Below are 253 nucleotides of genomic sequence, written 5' to 3' on the forward strand. Positions count from 1 at the left end.
AGTCTCTCCTTGGTCCGACGGACCCCAGGGAGCCCAGCCCCGGCTCATGTGGGTAGGATGTGGCCACTGGGCCAGTGTCACCCCACAGGGCCTTTACAGTGAGCTCGCTTTTTCCTCAAATACACCTCTTTCACTGTGTCTTTATTTAAGGTCAAGAACACCCCAAATGGTGACAGTTGAATTTGAAAAAACAAACAGATCAGCAACATTCACTCTGCCTGGGCAGCTTCTGTAAAATGAAACAAGCCAAGTC

The sequence above is a fragment of the Eulemur rufifrons genome, chromosome 28, assembly GCF_041146395.1.
Source record: "Eulemur rufifrons isolate Redbay chromosome 28, OSU_ERuf_1, whole genome shotgun sequence".
Classification (NCBI taxonomy): domain Eukaryota; kingdom Metazoa; phylum Chordata; class Mammalia; order Primates; family Lemuridae; genus Eulemur; species Eulemur rufifrons.